This window comes from Caretta caretta, chromosome 7 (assembly GCF_965140235.1).
Source record: "Caretta caretta isolate rCarCar2 chromosome 7, rCarCar1.hap1, whole genome shotgun sequence".
Classification (NCBI taxonomy): domain Eukaryota; kingdom Metazoa; phylum Chordata; order Testudines; family Cheloniidae; genus Caretta; species Caretta caretta.
The window spans coordinates 37,587,843-37,610,459 of NC_134212.1; positions in this window are offsets into that span (position 1 = coordinate 37,587,843).

Below are 22,617 nucleotides of genomic sequence, written 5' to 3' on the forward strand. Positions count from 1 at the left end.
CGGATTCCATAGCACATTTCCTTTATTTGCATGTAAACAGACTTTCGTTAATTGCCAGCCCCATGAACTCTGGTGGTCAAATAGGGTTCTATTCATCTTGCACATCTTCTCCCGTAATACTTGTCTGTAGGCCAAATTATGCCCTCATCTATAAAACCTCTATTATTATTATGCACCCACGTTAATTTACTATTACAGTAGTGCCCAGAGGCCCCAACCAAGATTGGTGTCCCACTGTATATTGGAGATTATGCCCAGTGACACCGCTGCAAATCTATTTAAAAGTAATGTCAGTGTGAGAATGATGGATGGAAATAATCTGGTTTGACGGTCAGAGCTCAGAGTGAGTTTGCAGGGACGGCAGTAAAAAAAAACCCCAAGATATCTTAATTCTTGCAAACCGAGCAAATGTAAATTAGTAAGAAATTAATATGGAGCCATAAGAACGGCCCTATTGGATCAGAACAATTGTCCATCTATCCTGGTATCCTGTCTTCTGACAGTGGCCAATACCAAATTCCTCTGAGGGAATGAACAGTACACCTCAAGTGATCCATCCCCTGTGATCTGCTCCCAGCACCTGGCAGTCAGAGGCCTAGGAACGCCCAGTGTGGGGGTTGCATCCCTGACCATCTTAGCTAATAGCCATTGATGGAACTATCCCCCATGAACTTATCTAATTCTTTTTTTAACAAAGTTATACTGACTATTATTAGCATACTTCAGTAGTGTCCAACCTGTGGTGCTCAAGGATGACAATATTAAGAAAATGCATTGTGCAGGAGGTCAGACTAGATGATCATAATGGTCCCTTCTGACCTTAGTTTCTATGAATCTATGAAAATGTGCATTTGATATGAATGAAAATACATTTCCTGATCTGCCCCTGCAGTTTTTTAATGAATGTGTTTGAGAGTTAGCCCCATGGTTACCAGGAGGAAATAGGAATCTCACCTGCCATCGAGCCCCCAAAAGCAAAACAGGAGTTTGCCCAGAGGAGCACTTAGCAGAGGTTGACTCCTTTCCCTTTCCCACATTGGTGCCATAGGGCACCCCAGGAGAAGTGAATAAACAAGAGAAGCTAGAAGAACCAACAGTCACTTCTGTCTCCTTGATTCTCTTCCCCAGACCAGCTTAGAACAAGTAACCTGCGGGCTGCTCCAGCCAATCCCCTGTCTACCCTCAACATGCCTGCTACACCAATGGCTGCAGAGAGGGCACTGGGACAGCTGCCTATGATGGCTTTTTGCCACAGGTGACTCCACAGGAATTCTGGGGGAAATCCCAAGCAGGGGACTTGTGTGTGGTTTCTGCTCCCTTTCTGCCTGAAGGTGCAAAGGGAGCAGAGCAGGACACAGAACCTGCCCCCAGATATTGAGTGCAATCCCATTCCCTTTTTGTAATAAAGTGTTTGTCCCTCAAGCTGAAAGGTTTTGACAGCACCAGTATACCGCACCTATATCCATGACCTATAAAACAGCCATCCCTCCTTCCTAATAAACTCCTCCAATATCAAACCCTGGAGCTGCCACAGCCATTTTAAACTTTTATTTTTCACAGTGGTTGAGCACCCTGCAGATGCAGACATCTGAAGCCTAGCAAATGCCTACAGTTAGGCTAAATATACCCTGCTAAGTAAACCATGTTGAGCATGATTTAAGATGTTCACAGGTGAAAGTCTGCAGTGCATGGAGTTAATATTCCCAGATGCTGGGACAAACCCAGTATCCAGATTTTAAGATGTCAGGGCAGATCCTCTGCTAAATCAGCAAAACTCCATTGACTTCAGCTAAAAATCGGTGGAGACCTGTGCCAACTTACACCAGCTGAAGATCTGGTCCATAATTTAGCTGTACTTTGATACCTGGTTTTAGACCAGCGGTTCTCAAACTGTGGGTCTCGACCCTGTTTTAATGGGGTCATCAGAATGGAAGGTAGACTTGCTGGGGCCCATGGCCAAAGCCCAAGCCCCACAGCCAAAGCTGAAGCCCCAGGGCTTCAGCCCTGGGCAGTGAGGCTCAGGTTACAGGTCATCCGTCCAGGTCAGTGGGGCTCAGACTTTGACTTTGGCCCCTCCATCTGGGGCGGCGGGGCTCAGGCGAGCTCAGGCTTTGGTCCTCCCTTTTGGGGTCCCGTAGTCATTTTTGTTGTCAGAATGGGATCATAGTACAATGAAATTTGAGAACCACTGTTTTAGACACATAATTACCTTCCATGGAGTCAGGAAACTAAGGGTATGTCTACACTACGGAATTAGGTAGAATTTATAGAAGTCGTTTTTTTAGAAATCGATTTTATATATTCGAGTGTGTGTGTCCCCACAGAAAATGCTCTAAGTGCATTAAGTGCATTAACTCGGTGGAGTGCTTCCACAGTACCGAGGCAAGCGTCGACTTCCGGAGTGTTGCACTGTGGGTAGCTATCCCACAGTTCCCGCAGTCTCCGCTGCCCATTGGAATTCTGGGTTGAGATCCCAATGCCTGATGGGGCTAAAACATTGTCGCGGGTGGTTCTGGGTACATATTGTCAGGCCCCCGTTCCCTCCCTCCCTCCGTGAAAGCAAGGGCAGACAATCGTTTCACGCCTTTTTTCCTGAGTTACCTGTGCAGACGCCATACCACGGCAAGCATGGAGCCCGCTCAGGTAACCGTCACCATATGTCTCCTGGGTGCTGGCAGACGCGGTACTACGTTGCTACACAGTAGCAGCAACCCATTGCCTTCTGGCAGCAGACGGTGCAATATGACTGGTAGCCATCATCGTCATGTCCGAGGTGCTACTGGCCACATCGGCCAGGAGCGCCTGGGCAGACATGGGTGCAGGGACTAAATTTGGAGTGACTTGACCAGGTCATTCTCTTTAGTCCTGCAGTCAGTCCTATTGAACCGTCTTATGGTGAGCAGGCAGGTGATACGGATTGCTAGCAGTCGTACTGTACCATTTTCTACCGGGCAGGCAAGAGATGAGGATGGATAGCAGTCATATTGCACCATCTTCTGCCGGGCAGGCAAGAGATGTGGATGGCATGTAGTCCTTCTGCACCGTCTGCTGACAGCCAAAGATGTAAAAGATAGATGGAGTGGATCAAAACAAGAAATAGACCAAATTTGTTTTGTACTCATTTGCTTCCCCCCCTCCCCTGTCTAGGGGACTCATTCCTCTAGGTCACACTGCAGTCACTCACAGAGAAGGTGCAGCGAGGTAAATCTAGCCATGTATCAATTAGAGGCCAGACTAACCTCCTTGTTCCAATAAGAACAATTACTTAGGTGCACCTTTTCTTATTGGAACCCTCCGTGAAGTCCTGCCTGAAATACTCCTGGATGTAAAGCCACCCCCTTTGTTGATTTTAACTCCCTGAAGCCAACCCTGTAAGCCGTGTCCTCAGTCGCCCCTCCCTGTGTCAGAGCAACGGCAAACAATCGTGCATCTGAGTTGAGAGTGCTGTCCACAGCAGTCACAATGGAGCACTCTGATGGGGCTAAAACATTGTCGCGGGTGGTTCTGGGTACATATCATCAGGCCCCTGTTCCCTCCCTCCCTCCGTGAAAGCAAGGGCAGGTTTCGTTTCACGCCTTTTTTCCTGAGTTACCTGTGCAGACGCCATACCACGGCAAGCATGGAGCCCGCTCAGGTAACTGTCACCCTATGTCTCCTGGGTGCTGGCAGACGTGGTATTGCATTGCTACATAGCAGCATCAACCCCTTGCCTTGTGGCAGCAGACAGTACAGTACGACTGGTAGCCGTCATCATCATGTCCGAGGTGCTCCTGGCCACGTCGGCCAGGAGCACCTGGGCAGACATGGGCGCAGGGACTAAATTTGGAGTGACTTGACCAGGTCATTCTCTTTAGTCCTGCAGTCAGTCCTATTGAACCGTCTTATGGTGAGCAGGCAGGTGATACGGATTGCTAGCAGTCGTACTGTACCATCTTCTGCCGGGCAGCCATAAGATGTGGATGGCATGCAGTCCTTCTGCACCGTCTGCTGACAGCCAAAATGTAAAAGATAGATGGAATGGATCAAAACAAGAAATAGACCAGATTTGTTTTGTACTCATTTGCTTCCCCCTCTCCCCCGTCTAGGGGACTCATTCCTCTAGGTCACACTGCAGTCACTCACAGAGAAGGTGCAGCGAGGTAAATCTAGCCATGTATCAATCAGAGGCCAGACTAACCTCCTTGTTCCAATAAGAACAATAACTTAGGTGCACCTTTTCTTTTTGGAACCCTCCGTGAAGTCCTGCCTGAAATACTCCTTGATGTAAAGCCACCCCCTTTGTTGATTTTAGCTCCCTGAAGCCAACCCTGTAAGCCATGTCGTCAGTCGTCCCTCCCTCTGTCAGAGCAACGGCAGACAATTGTTCCGCGCCTTTTTTCTGTGCGGACGCCATACCAAGGCAAGCATGGAGGCCGCTCAGCTCACTTTGGCAATTAGGAGCACATTAAACACCACACGCATTATCCAGCAGTATATGCAGCACCAGAACCTGACAGAGCAATACTGGGCGAGGAGGTGACGTCAGCGCGGTCACGTGAGTGATCAGGACATGGACACAGATTTCTCTGAAAGCATGGGCCCTGCCAATGCATGCATCATGGTGCTAATGGGGCAGGATCATGCTGTGGAACGCCGATTCTGGGCTCAGGAAACAAGCACAGACTAGTGGGACCGCATAGTGTTGCAGGTCTGGGACGATTCCCAGTGGCTGCGAAACTTTCGCATGCATAAGGGCACTTTCATGGAACTTTGTGACTTGCTTTCCCCTGCCCTGAAGCGCATGAATACCAAGATGAGAGCAGCCCTCACAGTTGAGAAGCGAGTGGCGATAGCCCTGTGGAAGCTTGCAACGCCAGACAGCTACCGGTCAGTTGGGAATCAATTTGGAGTGGGCAAATCTACTGTGGGGGGGCTGCTGTGATGCAAGTAGCCCACGCAATCAAAGATCTGCTGATATCAAGAGTAGTGACCCTGGGAAATGTGCAGGTCATAGTGGATGGCTTTGCTGCAATGGGATTCCCTAACTGTGGTGGGGCCATAGACGGAACCCATATCCCTATCTTGGCACCGGAGCACCAAGCCGGCAAGTACATAAAATGCAAGGGGTACTTTTCAATAGTGCTGCAAGCCCTGGTGGATCACAAGGGACGTTTCACCAACATCAACGTAGGATGGCCGGGAAAGGTACCTGACGCTCGCATCTTCAGGAACTCTGGTCTGTTTCAAAAGCTGCAGGAAGGGACTTTCTTCCCAGACCAAAATAACCGTTGGGGAGATTGAAATGCCTATAGTTATTCTTGGGGAGTAAGGGGGAGACGTTTATGGCAGGGTGGGAGGTTGAGGCAAATCGCTTGGCTGCTGGTTACGCGCTTGGCTGCTGGTTACGCGCAGCCAGACACCAGGGTGGTTAGAAGAGCACAGGAGGGCGCGGTACGCATCAGAGAAGCTTTGAAAACCAGTTTCATGACTGGCCAGGCTACGGTGTGAAAGTTCTGTTTGTTTCTCCTTGATGGAACCCCCCCGCCCCTTGGTTCACTCTACTTCCCTGCAAGATAACCACCCTCCCCTCCTCCCTTTAATCATTGCTTGCAGAGGCAATAAAGTCATTGTTGCTTCACATTCATGCATTCTTTATTCATTCATCACACAAATAGGGGAATGACTACCAAGGTAGCCCAGGAGGGGTGGTGGAGGAGGGAAGGAAAATGCCACACAGCACTTTAAAAGTTTACAACTTTAAAATTTATTGAATGCCAGCCTTCTTTTTTTTGGGCAATCCTCTGTGGTGGAGTGGCTGGTTGGCCGGTGGCCCCCCACCACGTTCTTGGGCGTCTGGGTGTGGAGGCTATGGAACTTGGGGAGGAGGGCGGTTGGTTACACAGGGGCTGTAGTGGCAGTCTGTGCTCCAGCTGCCTTTGCTGCAGCTCAACCATACACTGGAGCATACTGGTTTGGTCCTCCAGCAGCCTCAGCATTGAATCCTGCCTCCTCTCATCACGCTGCCGCCACATTTGAGCTTCAGCCCTGTCTTCAGCCCGCCACTTACTCTCTTCAGCCCGCCACCTCTCCTCCCTGTCATTTTGTGCTTTCCTGCACTCTGACATTATTTGCCTCCACGCATTTGTCTGTGCTCTGTCAGTGTGGGAGGACAGCATGAGCTCAGAGAACATTTCATAACGAGTGCGTTTTTTTTTTTCTTTCTAAGCTTCACTAGCCTCTGGGAAGGAGAAGATCCTGTGATCATTGAAACACATGCAGCTGGTGGAGAAAAAAAAAAGGGACACATTTTATAAAACAGTGGCTACAGTCTTTCAGGGTAAACCTTGCTGTTAACATTACATACATAGCACATGTGCTTTCGTTACAAGGTCGCATTTTGCCTCCCCCCACCGCGTGGCTACCCCCTCAACCCTCCTCCCTCCCCGTGGCTAACAGTGGGGAACATTTCTGTTCAGCCACAGGCAAACAGCTCAGCAGGAACGGGCTCCTCTGAATGTCCCCTGAAGAAAAGCACCCTATTTCAACCAGGAGATCATGAATGATATCTCACTCTCCTGAGGATAACACAGAGAGGTAAAGACTGGATGTTGTTTGAACACCAGCAAACATACACTGCAATGCTTTGTTGTACAGTGATTCCCGAGTATGTGTTACTGGCCTGGAGTGGTAAAGTGTCCTACCATGAAGGATGCAATAAGGCTGCCCTCCCCAGAAACCTTTTGCAAAGGCTTTGGGAGTACATCCAGGAGAGCCGCGAATGCCAGGGCAAATTAATCCTTTCACATGCTTGCTTTTAAACCATGTATAGTATTTTAAAAGGTACACTCACCGGAGGTCCCTTCTCCGCCTGCCGGGTCCAGGAGGCAGCCTTGGGTGGGTTCGGGGGGTACTGGCTCCAGGTCCAGGGTGAGAAACAGTTCCTGGCTGTCGGGAAAACTGGTTTCTCCGCTTGCTTGCTGTGAGCTATCTACAACCTCATCATCATCATCATCTTCTTCGTCCCCAAAACCTGCTTCCATGTTGCCTCCATCTCCTTTGAAGGAGTCAAACAACACGGCTGGGGTAGTGGTGGCTGAACCCCCTAAAATGGCATGCAGCTCATCATAGAAGCAGCATGTTTGGGGCTCTGACCCGGAGCGGCCGTTCGCCCCTCTGGTTTTCTGGTAGGCTTGCCTCAGCTCCTTAAGTTTCACGCGGCACTGCTTCGGATCCCTGTTATGGCCTCTGGCCTTCATGCCCTGGGAGATTTTGACAAAGGTTTTGGCATTTCGAAAACTGGAACGGAGTTCTGATAGCACGGATTCCTCTCCCCATACAGCGATCAGATGCCGTACCTCCCGTTCGGTCCATGCTGGAGCTCTTTTGCGATTCTGGGACTCCATCATGGTCACCTCTGCTGATAAGCTCTGCATGGTCACCTGCAGCTTGCCACGCTGGCCAAACAGGAAATGAGATTCAAAGTCCGCAGTTCTTTTCCTGTCTACCTGGCCAGTGCATCTGAGTTGAGAGTGCTGTCCAGAGCGGTCACAATGGAGCACTCTGGGATAGCTCCCGGAGGCCAATAGTACCCCACAGTACCCCAAATTCGACCCGGCAAGGCCGATTTAAGCGCTAATCCACTTGTCAGGGGTGGAGTACGGAAATTGATTTTAAGAGCCCTTTAAGTCGAAATAAAGGGCTTCATTGTGTGGACGGGTGCAGGTTTACATCGATTTAACGCTGCTAAATTCGACCTAAAGTCCTAGTGTAGACCAGGGCTAAGACAAAGCTAATAGGGGGGTACTCAGAGTCTATGGTGGTGAGGACCACATACACACCTAGATAGATGGCTATATGTGTGGCGGAGTACTGTAACAATGCATTTGCATTTTTGTATTTAAATGTAATAATAACAATGAATTTCCCCTGGCTCTCAGATGCTCGTGTTTTTTCAGACTACAATTAGATTTCAAGCTCTTCAAACACAATCTTCAAAGCAAGGATTGTATCTTCTTGTGTTTGTATATCACCTAGCACAAAGGGGGCCCAATCCTGACTGGAGACTTAGGTACTACCACAATACAAATAAAATAATAAATAATAATAATGATATAATTATTACACTGATGTTATTACACTGGTATTGTACACTGACAACCTTAACATTTTTTGCTCTAGGAATACTATTTTACACTTAAGCTTTCTTTGGAAGAGCTTTCCAAAGTGTTAAGTGTGGCTTGTACACAGTTCTGTACTGCTTCTGAATTCTGTTGTGAGTGTAACCCAAAACACATGCCCAGACACGTCAACATGCTAAATGCAACACCTGAGTCAGCAGCAGTGGAAGCAAATTTTGAAAACAGTACCTAAGTGTACTAAGCATTGCAGGAATGGAAGAGAACACTCAGTTGAATCATGATTTATATACTTGTGCCACCTGATGGATATTTGCTGTCATTACACTAAGAGCAACAATACACAATGCTGTAATAAACCCCCTGACATGCCGATCTCACGACTGGTTATATTTTCTTTCAGCATTATATCTAAGGCTCCAGTTCAGCAAAGTATGTGCTTATCCTTAAGCACATGCTTAAGTCTGTCCTTATTCAGCAAAGATACATCAGAGAGTCGGCATTGAACCAATTTCCCAGCATGTGTCAGAGGCAATCTGTTGCTGAAGGTGCTGTCTTCAGATGAGATGGAAATCTGAGGTTCTGACCGTCTGTGGTCTTTACAGGTTCCTTAGTACTTTTTGAAACAGTTTAGCTTCTAGCAGAATTCCAACATAAGTGATGACATTGTGCTACTACCTCCATGTCTAATGAATTCAGCACAGGCTGAAAGAGGGACATTGTAGATTTTATCCTTCACTGGGTGACCTTGGACATGTCAGGTAACATTTCTGGGGGAAATTCTCAAAAGGTACAAATGGCAGGTAGGTGCCAAATTCTCATTGAAAGTCAATAGGAGTTAGGCAGCCTACCTGTCATCTGTGCTTTGAAAATCTCTCTCTCCCCATTTGTAAAGTAGAGATAATACTAGCTCATCTTTGCAAAGTGCTTTGATTAAAGGTGTTATAGGAGTTGTGACAAAGTTCCTCCCCTACCTTGGTGGGTCTTGTGCTTATTGGCGGATTTGCTCATCTTGGAGCTTCATGGCAGCCCTCAGCTTGGCTGTTTTTCTGAACCCACAGTCCAGGTCGACGACTCCTGTGTCTGACCAGGACTTGGGAGGATTTGGGGGGGAACCCAGGCCCGCCCTCTACTCCGGGTTCCAGCCCAGGGCCCTGTGGAATGTAGCTGTCTAGAGTGCCTCCTGGAACAGCTGTGTGACAGCTACAACTCCCTGGGCTACTTCCCCATGGCCTCCTCCCAACACCTTCTTTATCCTCACCATAGGATCTTCCTGCTGGCGTCTGATAATGCTTGTACACCTCAGTCCTCCAACAGTCCGCGTTCTCACTCTCAGCTCCTAGTGCCTCTTGCTCCCAGCTCCTCACACGCACACCACAAACTGAAGTGAGCGCCTTTTTAAAACTCCAGGTGCCCTGATTAGCCTGCCTTAATTGGTTCCAGCAGCTTCTTGATTGGCTGCAGGTGTTCTAATCAGCCTGTCTGTCTTAATTGTCTCCAGAAGGTTCCTGATTATTTTGGAACCTTCCCTGTTACCTTACCCAGGGAAAAGAGACCTACTTAGCCTGGAGCTAATATATCTGCCTTCTATTACTCTCCTGTAGCCATCTGGCCCGACCCTGTCACAGAGTGCAAAGTATTATCATCCTGTACAAAAAATCCCAACAGTTCTACTTTAAAAGAAAAAAATGCTTACTTACCTGTATAGTAACTGCTGTTCTTCGAAATCTGTTGTGCACATGTATACGCCACTGCAGGTATATTGTGAGCCCAATGCACTCAAGTCGGAGACTTTTACCAGCAGAACCAAGGGATGGCACATTCACTCCTACTCTCCTTGTGCACTCATCCGAGGACATAAAAGGGGCATATCTACCACCTGCCTCTCCGTTCCTTCACACTTCTGTGTATCTAAAGTCCGAAGTAGTGGGGAAGGTGGGAGGGTTGGGAATGTACACATGCACAACACATCTGGAAGAACAACAGACTGTAGAGGTAAGTAACTGTTTTTTCTCCTTCCAGTGATTATGCACATATACATCCCACTGCAAGTGACTCATCAGCAGTTCCCTTACAGGTAGAGGGACTTTGGATCATCTGAACAAATTGTTACCCCAATTTGCAGAAGTTTGCATCATTACAAGAGGCTTGAGTGGTGGCGTAATGTCTCAGAAAGGCTGATGAAGCAGACTGAGCCCTGGTGGAGTGAGCTGTATCCTCAGGAGAGGAGAGACTTTAGCAAGTTTGTAGCAGAGCTTCATGCAGTCAGAAATCCAATGTGAGAGATGCTGAGTGGACACTGATAGACCCTTAATGCTCTCAGTGTAGGCAAGAAGAAAGCCTGGGAGAGGCTGTGAAGGTCCTAGTACAGTCCAGGTGGAATGCCAAAGCTCTGTGAATGTCTGATGTGTGAAGTTTTTCTTCAGCTTTAGAAGAATGGGGCTTTGGGGAAAACACCAGGAAATGAACGGTTTGGTTCAAATGCAGAGGTGACAGTACCTTTGACACAAACTTAGGGTGTGGCTTAATGGAAACCTTGTCTTTATGGAACACCATGAAAGGAGGGTCAGCCAGAGGAGCCTGAAGTTCTGAAACCCTCCTTGAGGAAGTGAATGCCACTGGAAACACCATCTTGTTAGACAATAGAGATAGGGAGATTGTTGCCCTAGATTCAAAGGGGGGATCCCATTAGTCTGGAGAGGGCTAGGCTGAGATCCCATGAAAGTACTGGATCAGACAAAGGAGAATAAATGTTGAGTAGAAATCTGGAAAGCGGAGGGTGAGAGAAAATAGAAAAGCCCTCTAGTCAGCATTGTGCAGATATGGAAGACAGATGGACTGGCAGGCCAGATGATTTCAAGTGCAAAAGATAGTCCAATACATGTCTAACTCCTGTATGATGGGGCAATAAGTTTTGAAATTGTGCCCAAGTTGAAAACAGCTTCCACTTTTCTGCGTACATGGTTCTAGTGGATTCTTTTCTTCTTACCAAGATGGTCTGCACATATTAGGAGCATGATGTCTCATAAATATTCAACCAAAGCTCATTCATGAGGTGGAGAGTTTGGAGGTTGGGATGCAATTGCCCTGGTTCTGAGACAGGAGATCCTCAACTAGAATTAAAATTATCTGTGGCCAGACAGAGAGTTGATGTAGGTCCATGAACCAATATTCCATTGGCCAAGCTGCTGTCACTAATATTCATCATCCTTTGTCTGTTTTCATTGTCCTGGCTACCCTTGGAATGAAAGGAACTGGAGCGATGCATATATGAGATGACTGGATCAAGGGAGAAGAAAGGCAACTGTGATGGAACAAAATCTCCTACATTTGTTGTTCAGATTGGTTGTGAACAAATCTATTACCGGGCAGTCCCACTAGTGGAAAATCTGGAGGAGAATGTCCTTGCTCATTAACCACTCATACAGGTGTATGAAATCCCTGCTGAGGGCATCTGCACTTGTTTTTCTTATTTCTGGAAGGTGGAATGTCTTCAGGGAGATTGTTTCATATGCATAGATTCCACAGGTCGATAGCTTCCTGGCATTCCTGAGACAACCTTACACCTCCCCTGCATGTTCAGATAAAACATAGCAGCGTGTATAACCTGGTGCTTGATGATGGACATAAATGTCTCACAGGCCTAGTGAATAGCTTCACACTCCAACATACTTTTATAGAGCAAAACTTACTGGGGCAACCAAAGAGCTTGAGCCTGAAGTTGACCGAGGTAGGCACCCCAGCCTTTGGCAGATGCATCCGTTACCAGAGTTCTAGTAGGTTCTGGGGACAGAATGGAACTCCTTTGCATGTGTTCCACAAATCCAACCACAAATCCAGAGACTGAAGCACTCATGCAGGTATGCAAATCCACAAGTCCAGAGAATGCCTGGTAGGACAATATACCAATTGGAGCCAGGCCTGCAGACAGTGAAGGTGAAGTCTGGCATGTGGAGTTATGTATGTGCATGAGACCTTGGGACCCAGGAGCTGTAGGCAGGAATGCACTGTTGTTGTTGGATTGGACATGGGGCTTCTGGACAGAAATCCTTCCATCAGAAGGAAAACCATGGCAGGTGAGGCATCAAGGTCCACCCTGATAAAGCGTATGCGTTGTGTTTGTTGTAACTCTCATTTCTCCAAATTTAGCATCCAGCCCAGATAATAACTGCCTGATCATATATATGCTGTTTTGGACTTGGTTGCTTGATGTTCTGTGAACTCATCAATCGTCCAGGTAAGGCAATATTTGAATGCGTAAACGGGTGCAGGGGGACCACTATGCCTGCCATGCAGTTCTTTAGGACCCATAACCCTGCTATGAAGTCTATAAGATGATCTAAAACAGTGGCTTTCAATCATTCCTGACAACTGTACCCCTTTCAGGAGTCTGATTTATCTTGCATACCCCAAAGTTTCATCTCACTTAAAAACTATTTGCTTACAAAATCAGACATAAAAATACAAAAGTATCATTATTACTGAAAAATAGCTGACTTTCTTTTTTTTACCATATAATGATAAAATAAATCAATTGGAATATAAATATTGTACTTACATTTCAGTGTATAGTATATAGAACAACATAAATACGTCATTGTCTGTATGAAATTTTAATTTGTACTGACTTCGCTAGTCCTTTTTATGTTGCCTTGTAAAATTAGGCAAATACCTAGACGAGTTGATGTACCCTCTGGAAGACCTCTGCATACCCCCAGGGGCACACATACTCCTAGTTGAGAACAACTGATCTAAAAGATCTTGAAGGTGATATCATAGAATAATACGACTGGAAAGGACCTCGAGAGGTCATCTAGTCCAGTCCCCTGCGCTCATGGCAGGACTAAGTATTATCTAGACCATTCCTGACAGATGTTTGTCGAACCTGCTCTTAAAAATCTCCAGGGATGGAGATTCCACAACCTCCCTAGGCAGTTTATTCCAGTGCTTAACCACCCTGACAGTTAGGAAGTTTTTCCTAATGTCCAACCTAAACCTCCCTTGTGGCAATTTAAGCCCATTGCCTCTTGTCCTATCCTCAGAGGTTAAGAAGAACAATTTTTCTTCCTCCTCCTTGTTACAATCTTTTATGTTCTTGAAAACTGTTATGTCCCCTCTGTCTTCTCCTTTCCAGACTAAACAAACCCAATTTTTTCAGTCTTCCCTCATTGATCATATTTTCTAGACCTTTAATCATTTTTGTTGCTCTTCTCTGGACTTTCTCCAATTTGTCCACGTCTTTCCTGAAATGTGACACCCAGGACTGGACACAATACTCCAGCTGAGGCCTAATCAGCGTGGAGTAGAGCGGAAGAATTACTTCTCATGTCTTGCTTACAACACTCCTGCTAATACATCCCAGAAAGATGTTTGCTTTTTTTGCAACAGCATTACACTGTTGACTCATATTTAGCTTGTGGTCCACTATGACCCCCAGATCCCTTTCCACAGTACTCCTTCCTAGGCAGTCATTTCCCATTTTGTATGTGTGCAACTGATTGTTCCTTCCTAGGTGGAGTACTTTGCATTTGTCCCTATTGAATTTCATCCTATTTACTTCAGACCATTTCTCCACTTTGTCCAGATCATTTTGAATTATGGGCTCCTTCCTTTCAGATCCTGAAGAAGAAACATAGATTTCTTCAGAAAAGGGAGGAGCAGTCCATGTGAGGGTCCGAGGTGGTCTGGGTATGGGACAAACCTGGGGATCCAAAGAAAGGAAGGGTCAAGGTCATTGGGATAGCAATAAGACGACTGGTGCTGGCAGTGCCAGCATGATGGTGTGGGGAGCCGGTGCTCTCTGTGCAGACAACATTGAAGGAGCTGGCAGCGTCAAGTGCGTCAGCAGTGCCTGTTGTGCCGAAGGCACTGCTCATGCAGGCGGAGACACCCAAGCTGCTCTGCCTGGAGTCAGTTGTAGCAATGGAGAGTCCTGCAGGAGGAGGCATGTGTCTCTTGCGGACAAGAAAGCTTGCGGAGTGAAGGGCGCCAAAACAGATAAGCTTTCATCCATCAGTGCTGATGTTGCCAAGATAGACTGGATCAGATGGAACTGTGAAGAAGGGCCTGATAAAGGTGAAGACACTGTTCTTAAAGACCCAAAAGAGCACATGCACCACCTGTAATATCTAAAGTATTATTCTTCTCAGCTAACATAAAAATAATATCTTCGCTCAGAACTCCCTTCTGACCTATACCGCGAATCTCTGGAGTTTGCAATTACATGTCTTAGATTGGGGTGGGCAAACTATGTCCTGCAGGCCGGATCTGGCCTGTCAGGGCTTTGGATCTGGCCCACGGGATTGCCAGCCCCATGGTGCAGCAGGGCTAAGGCAGGCTCCCTGCCTGCCCTGGCCCCACACCACTCCCAGAAGTGGCCGGCACCACATCCCTGCAGCCCCTGGAGGAGGGGAGGGCAGAGGGCTCTGCGCGCTGCCCTCGCCTGCAGGCACCACCCCCCTGCAGCTCCCATTGGCTGGGACCGGGAAACTGCAGCCAATGGGAGCTGTGGGGTAGGTACCCACAGGCGAGGGCAGTGCACGGAGCCCTCTGCCCCTCCACCTTTCCCCAGGGATGTGGTGCCAGCAGCTTCTAGGAGCAGCGTGGGGCCAGGGCAGGCAGGGAGCCTGCCTTAGCCCCGCTGCGTACTGCTGCCACCCCAGAGCCGCTCAAGGTAAGCAGCGCCGGGCTGGAGCCCATACCCCTCCTGCACCCCAACCCCCTGCCCTGAGCCCCCTCCCGCACTCCACACCCTTCCCTGCACCCCAACCCCTTACTCTGAGCCCCTTCCTGCACATACACCCTGCATTCCCTCCTGCACCTCAACCCCCTGCCACAGCCCTACATTGATGACTCTGCATGCAATTTCCCCACCCAGATGTGGCCCTTGGGCCAAAAAGTTTGCCCACCCCTGTCTTAGATAGATTGCCAGCAGCTTTCCTGCTAAACAGTTGGATTTACAGCTATTGTATTGTCCTCCCAAAACTAAGAGACTTCATATCTGAATCTCATTTACAGTTATGATGGCAGAGCTTTAAAATGAGGTGACAGTGGACTTAGCAAAAATGCATAAATTCTTCATCTGGTGCTGTTGGTAACAAGATGATCTGGAACCAATTTATGGAACATAATTCATTTCAGACCATTACTGGAATGATTTACATCCTGGAGTCTTCTTGGATATATAACTGAAATGGAGTTGTCTGGCTTCATGCATTTTAAAACATTTATCATCTAAATCAGAGACCAAAATGCAAATTCTAACTTCCAGGGACATCATTTTGAGGTCAATATACCAATGATTGAATTACACTGTGATCTACATCTTTTTTTATTTAGCTCTCACAGATAAAATGGAAAATATTCTTCATGTTAATATTTAGTAACCTTTTTGCTTTTTTAATGCTGAATACTCTGGATGCCAGACAACCTAAAGCTATATATACAGTATTGTATCAGTCTCTACAGTTGTGTGGCCTTGCCATTTTATTAGGTATGGTTTGTTATAAAACTGGAAAAATATTTTTCTGCTGTCTAAGTATTCTCTCTCAGCACTTTTTCTCTTTGCTGAAAGACTTTGGCAACATCTTTGGAAGAAATGAATAACGAGGTCACAGTAGGGGAAGATGCAGCTGCAACTCATATTTGATCCTCCAAGTAATTTTCCAAATACTCCAAAAAGCAAGCGAGGACCTGATAGGCCAAATGAGGAGGAAGCAAAATTCCCTCCTCCTCCTCCCCCTAAACCAGGGTGTCTTTATACATCATAAAGAAGCAGTAAAAGGCACTATTTTGTTTATCTTTGCATTGTACATTTAAACTGTGATCCTATATTCCTAAGTCCATCCAATCAATCTTACCCAGTCTGTAGTTTCTCATATTATCTACAGACACACACACATCAGCATCTAAACTCTACGTAATGGTTTGTGAACCATCCAACCCCCACACAGCAGACCCTCCTACTGCCCAACCTCCTGCTATAGTCCACGGATCAAAACATCCTGCATCTTACCCTCCACATAGGGTCCACAGATTTCACTACGTGCTGAAGACTCCAATCCATCCCCTGTATATAGCTTAGAAACCACATTGGGGTAGATTCAGATGCAATGAGGAGAGGCCTTTGAATACCTGGTTATGACTCCCTGATCTCACATCCTCCAACCCCAGAGCAAGTGAGACTTGCACAGAAGCACCTCAGAACTCCACTCCACCATAACCCCTTTCCCTTCTACTCTATAGCTAGATGAGAGGAGGCAGCTGGCACAGAAGGCAGAGGAGGCAGCTGGCACAGAAGGCAGAGGAGCTGCCACTGCAGCAGACTGGAGAATCCAGCCCACTGTATCTAGCTCACCCATCATACACATACAAGCCAGATATGCTCCATGAACTCTGTGACCAAAGAACTTGCAAATTCTAACTCCCAGGGACATCATTTTGAGGTCAATATACCAATGGTTAGATTACACTGTGATCTACATAAGTCTTTTTTTTTTAAGCTCTTTCAGATAAAATGGAAAATATTCTTCATGGGGGGAGGGATAGCTCAGTGGTTTGAGCATCGGCCTGCTAAACCCAGGGTTGTGAGTTCAATCCTTGAGGGGGCCATTTAGGGATCTGGGGCAAGAACTGGGGATTGGCCCTGCTTTGAGCAGGGGCTTGGACTAGATGATCTCCTGAGGTCCCTTCCAACCCTGATATTCTAATATTTAGTAGTAGCTTGGAATGCAAGCTTTTTTATGCTGAATACTTTTATGGTGTAGAATTGTGCCTCAGAATCTAAGCCTTTTATTTTTTCCTGAAGGAAAACCTTCCAAACATGAACAAAGTGCAAGCCAATGCAGTTGTCACCTGAGTTTACCGACACCTTGACACAATATCTGAGAGGGATATGAAATTCCCTCATTCCTCTAAATGGGGTGTATTAAAGCTGAAACATACACGATGAAATTTTAAATGTTATCATCGTTGACTATTTCACTTCTGATCATTCTATCAGAGGCGTCCAGTTACAGTACTGTCCTTATCCTTCAGTGGCAAATATTGAGGTTGGGACAGTGGAGCAGCTGAATGTGAGGTTGGGGGAAGTAGTTCTAGCCACTCTCCTTCCTCTCCTATCCCCAAAAAAACACTGAAGCCACAAGAAGGAGAGAAATAATAATCACCACATGTGGTCTCTTGCTGCAAGACTCCTTGGTTTCTGTGGCACTAGTGCAGCAGACTAGAAATTCTGCAGCAGACAGCAAATTCAAAACAGGAGGATTTACTGAATTAAATATGAAAACAATGATACAATCAACTTTGCAAAACTTCGGAAAAGCCTCATGCAAAAGTACCACATTCACTGAAACTAAGACCTTATTACTTCTATATGGAAAAGAGACATCGTTCTCCTCATGCATGTACAGAATCTATTACATTAGAAATTTACAATCTATGATGTGAAGAGCTTCTAAAGCTATTATACTACTTTGGCGGCAAATAACACTGAGACAGTTCTATGTTTATGGAACCTTAATTGCAAAATCCTTGACTTGGAAATATTTTTTATGAACTACAAAATTCCAGTGAGATTTTCTGTAATTCCAGCCTTGACTCGCTCTTCCTAAAGTTTTTGGTCTAGAAATACATTTTGTTTACTTACTGGGATTTTTTTGTTTTGTTTTTTGTTTTGTTTCTTCTTAAATAAAACCAAACTTCTTAGGTGTCTATTTCTTTCTTACACTGTTTACAGTACTGATTTTCTTGTAAAATAATTTTCAGAAAAGAAAGTCGTATTAGTTTTCAGAACAGCTGGGCAACACCTAACTTTGAGAGGTCCAAAGATCAGCAGCAGCAACTTCTCTCTTCAAGCCAAGACACTCCTGTTCAGTCCAAGAGGAGCATATTAGATTATTCCCCCATTACTACAATGGAATTTATTAGATTTTTGAGCACAGTGCGGTGATTTCTTGGGGAGGTGTTATTGAGGCTTCACCAAGTATGACTGCAAAACTTCGAAGTTCCTTAAGTCATAGCTATTGGTTTGGCAAAGCTATCAGAACCTACAAGTGTTGCCTAGGGAACTCACAAGGCCTGTAGGACAGCCGGGCCCTTACAGTCTTCACTGGCCTCATCTTGTAAGAAATATGAGGTGTCAATGATCAAAATGAAGTTTACCACGTGCCAATCTTGTAAATTCCATGGCAGGAGGCTTATAGTTGCAGAACTGCACACTTTATAAGATACAGATGGTATCTGTGGATCACGTAAGACCTAGTAAATCCTGCTGACCTTCAGAGATTGGTAGCAGCAGCTTTCTAAGTTTCTTTAACAGAAGCTATTGCATTTTCAGCCCTAGAACATTTGCGTCCAAAGGCTCTAAATTCATTGATGCAGACCATTTGTTTTTTGAAGCTTTATTCTGCAAGGTGTGCTATGATTAGTCCTCTTATGCTATGAATGAGAAGACATTAACTTCAAGTGGCAATTTTTTGCCACCATCTTTTCAACTATACCACAATTTATTAATCATGTTCAAGTGGTTTGTTTTAAGCATCTGGCTTCCCAAAAGGGGCTCTTACTTCATCATCCTTTTTGGGGGGATGGCTGCACTGGTTCTAGTGCAGATGAGATGGGCTCTTTCTCAATGTGCAGCTCAGAGATGCAGTATCCATTAGGAAAAGAATTTTTCAGCATCCAAATAAGAACAAAAGGGCATATACATATACACAAGAGGAAAAAGGGCAAGTTATGACAGCTTCCTGGTGGCCTCCCTTTGCTGTAGAACCTTTATTTGTAATTTTCTTGTGTAGTATATATAAGTCTATGGCTGGATTGCCTAGAAAAATCCACCACTGTTTGGGAAGCGCACACTCAGATGGGTTTCCTTGTGGCTGAAGCAGTTTCACATCAGGTTTATTTCTCTGGAATATGAAGCACTCAAAAATAGACAGATGGTAGCTTTACCGCCTTGATTAGGGTTTTCAACTTGCTCCACCTTGATGACTTAAAGTCATTACAGCAGCTTTGCCTAACCTGAAAACAAACAATGTGCTGATTCTAGCAAAACTGTAGCTTAACAAGAGCTATTTAGGACTTTCCTGACCTCTAGAACATTTGTGTTGAGAAATGTCTCTGACAAAAGACTATTTTCTTTGAACCAGATGAAGTCTCATTAAGCTCCCCAAACGAGGAGATTGGAGTCTCTCATTACATGAAGCCTTTCACAGATAATGTGGCATCCCCTTCATTGTTTTCCAGTGTTCACCTAAGCAACACACCTGGATCTGATTTGATACTATCACTTCCAATTTGAAAAGTTAACTGGATGGATCTTTCCTGAAGAGAAACCAGGCAGTCTGCTCCTTCAGTGAAGCTGAGCCAATGGCACTACTTTGATAGGAGACAATTCATCCTAATAGGCAGGTGGTTTAAAACCCAAAAATGAGCAGTTGAGCTGATTGCATGCTGTGTTGCTGTACTATAAAAGTACATTGAATAAGCTCTTATGAAAGTTCATAATGTTCTGAACTTGATCATTAGGAGGTGTATACAGGCTGTGGTTATGAATTTATGTGTATAGAAAACTGTGCTCATGACCAATACTATGTCTTCAACTACACCTCCCAAGCCATGAAAACCAGTTGCAAATAACCACCCACTGTACAGTTCAAGAAAAGACAATAATGGACCATTACACCTTTGTTTATCCTCTGTATAACCTGTGAAATATTAAGGGAAAGCAAATATCAATTTCAAGTTGTTTTTTCTCAGTAACAGCTCTCTAGCGTGCAAGCTGTTTGGAGTGTGTATGGTTAATAAAAGTTGGCAGCTCAGAAGGCTGGTTTCACACCTTTAAACCTTTGAGGAGGGGTGATAAACCCCAGCTGAATAGTCTGAGAGGTCTTAAGAATTTGGGAAGGACAAGTCTGGGGAGTCTTGGGACTGGAAGGGCTGGTAGCATCTCCCTACAAAGGGCAACTAGGCCAGTGGAAGCCAGCCTGAGACATTGGGGGCAGGCTGTGTCAGGCAATTGAACCACAGCAACCCTGTATAAAAGCCCACCAGATTACACTGCTTATGGGTCTGTATACTCTTTTAGAGGTCACAGGGGCATTTACCTTCTTGATCAGTCCCAAGGGAAAGACATCAGCTTTGAGCTGGTCCCAAGCCCAGCTGCCCAAGGTAAGTACCCTAAATTAGCTATTTGTCTAGCTACATGATCACAGTAATCCCTACCAAACAGGCAGCAGCCAGTACCACCATCATTTTCTTGAAGGGTTTTAGGGCTGTGGCCAAACCTGAAGGATAGAGCTTTCTTCTACACATTTTTCAGATTTTCATAAATCTATAAAGTGGGAAATAGGGATGAAATACAATATAGGCACTTTTCAAAAGGTCAAATAAGTTTCCTAAAGGTGTCAGCTGCTGCTGCTGCTGCTAACTTGAAGGATTCTCTTTTAAGCAGCTAGAGAGACAGTGCAAACTTTTTTAAGTTCCACAGCAATGACACTCCTGTCCCAGTTTGTTCAAGAGGGGGAAGAATACACCAGAGAATCTGAGGAGGAGGAGAAACAGCCTACTATTCAAGAAATTCTATACAGCTGAGTTGAAAACTGCCTTTTCCCACCCCCAGGGAATTGGTCTGTGGGAGACCAAATGGGAAATACCCTTGAGGACAACATGGAATCAGAGTGAGTGCTGTTAAGTAGGACCATGCTTCTTTGCAGAGAGTATCCTCACCCTTGTATTTAGGTAAGGAGCAAGAATATGAACAGAGCTTAAATCAGTTGCTTTAAACAGCTTAGTGACCTAGTTGGGGGGGGTGGGGGGGAAAAGGGACCAGCTGTTGCTATTTCAAAGACCTATTCTAACCAATAAGTTAATCTTAGAGGATTTAGGTATCATGGTTTCTTGATGAGTCGTGGGAGAAGTACTGCTATCTTGCAGTAAAGACCATGTAATGGGGTCTTAGTCTGTGATGAGGGCTCCTATGTGCTATGGTAATACAAAGATGTGACCTTGCCTCATGCTATAACAGCCCAACTCCCAAAACCTTAAATGCCATTAAGACTAGTTTTTTCTGTTCCAGTGAGGAGCCAGATAAAGGGTGCAAGCTTGAGTTTCTAGTTGTTACTTTATGTACAAAGGGTGAAAAACCAAACAGAAAAGCTTTCCAATATTAGAAATTAAGCTCCAGTCTGTTAAAAAGACAGACTTGATAACTATTGAAATGGTAATACTGACCCATGAGAGAGCTTTGTTGAGTGAGTTAAGAATTTTTAAGATATAAACTGTTGCTCTAGTCTATTTAGAAAAAAGCAGGTTAAAAATCATTTAGATTCAACATCCTCCCCCATTCAATCAAGATGAATGCTCAAAGGCATTGTACAAACAGTTTACACAAGGGGGAGCAAGACTATGATCTGCATGTCTGGCTGCTGCCATATAAACATCCAAGAATGTAACTTCACCTTTAAGATGAATAAAAAGCAATTAACTGGTCAGACAATAGGCACTATCTATGAATTAGAAGACATTCAGATTGCTATAAACTAATTAGGAACTCAGCTGCTGCTTCAACTGAAGCCATTGGATTGCATGCCCAAAATGGAACATTGCGAAGTGAAAAAAATAAGTACACAAGAGCAGAAAGGATTTTTTGCAGACTTAGAATCATAGAATATCAGGGTTGGAAGGGACCCCAGAAGGTCATCTAGTCCAACCCCCTGCTTGAAGCAGGACCAATTCCCAGTTAAATCATCCCAGCCAGGGCTTTGTCAAGCCTGAACTTGACAAACTTGATTTAGTGATAACCATATTAAAGCTACCATAGAAATTTGGGTACTATCACAGGCTATTTAAGTGCCAGTTTTTAGTATTAGACTGTAATCAGCACGCCCTGAATTTTTGAAAGTGCTCCCCTCCCTGCAAAGGAGCTTTGGTGGATTTTCACTTTGTTTGCCAATTTGCAGCTTTTAGTTTCTTCTATTGCTTGTAAGATGACACATTTACTGTTCCAATTGCATTTTAGCATGAAAATAAATATCACATTAAATACCACCCCCTGGCAACTTCTCTGAGAGGGGAGCTTCACAGCACTCACCTGTAAAATCACTAAGTAGACATAGTAAAGCTGCCATTAAAGAAATAACTTTGTCAGGCTTGTAATACAAAACAAAAACATTCTGTAACATCTCAGTTGAAGTAATGATTTTAATGAGTTATTCTGGCTAATGTCTAATGGAAAAAATGAAGCATATTTGTATAAAGTTTCTTCACTTAAAATGGAAAGTATGTATTTCCTGTGAGATTAGAATTAAGAAGCTAGATTTCAGTAAACTTGAGTTACTTTGATTACAATCATCAGATATCAAGGCCTTGTCTACACTGAAGTTTTGTTGGCAAAAACCACGGCAATGTGACTTTCTGGGGGCAAAAATGCCATTTTGGTGACAAAATACAGCCACCCCAATGAGAGGTAAGTCTTTTTCCTTTAAATTTTTGTCAACCAAGTGCC